Source organism: Ascaphus truei, chromosome 3, assembly GCF_040206685.1.
Source record: "Ascaphus truei isolate aAscTru1 chromosome 3, aAscTru1.hap1, whole genome shotgun sequence".
NCBI lineage: Eukaryota > Metazoa > Chordata > Amphibia > Anura > Ascaphidae > Ascaphus > Ascaphus truei.
The window spans coordinates 234,980,104-234,981,021 of NC_134485.1; positions in this window are offsets into that span (position 1 = coordinate 234,980,104).

Genomic DNA, 918 nt, shown 5'->3' on the forward strand with positions numbered 1-918 from the left:
TGAGTCACAGCTAGGGAATGTCTAATGTCTGGAACCAGGGCTACCCATGTAAGAAATGATTAGCTTAACCAAAGCAAACAAGCAAACAAAATAAATAAGTGGATCAATCCAACAGAATCTCATTTTCTCAAGGGGAACGCAAGTTTAAAAGCCTTTCAGGCAAGTTGGAGGATCAATAACGATCTCAAAATCTCAGTATTTCAGAAACAATAAGATTCATGCTTTCTACTCTTCTAAGCAGCTAACCTCTCACCCCTCCCTTCCTCATTGCCCCTTTCCCCCCTTGCCCTTTCTGTTTGGCCTGAATATTATCAAAGGCAGCGAATTTGAGCTTTCGAGATTAATCCTGGGGTGGCTTTTTGTGTGTGCGTGCATTGAATCTGTACCATTTTCTCATAGTGGCGTTTAATGCATCACGTGTAGAGAGGAGCATGTGGTACAAGATTTGCGCAGAGTTGAGACAGAGAGAGAGAGAGAGACTGTGCAGTAGAAGCTGCAAATGGTAGGAGATAAGAAAAACGTTGAAATGTTGTGACAATGTGTGACTGACATGTATTATTGTTCCTGCCTTACCCTCTCATTATCTACCATCATCCACTCACTCTTCAGTTTACGGTATTTACTTCTCAGCTAACAGCCCTGTGCTGCTGTGGGGAACAGCCAGTAGCCCACTGTAGAAAGAAGTCTTTGGATACAGGCATTTGTGAAATATGATTTGGGTTCCAGTTGCTCCTGAGACCTGAGTCCTTACAGTGTTTGCTCATCTGAAATTCGGTGGCACTTCCTGCAGACTAAACCATGCTGCTGTCTAACAAGCTTCCATGTGCTTATACGTGACCGGATGCTTTCTGCTGAAATAATAGGATAACATCTGATACATTTAGGGGCAATTGCCTTTAATGGGAATGACAATATGTT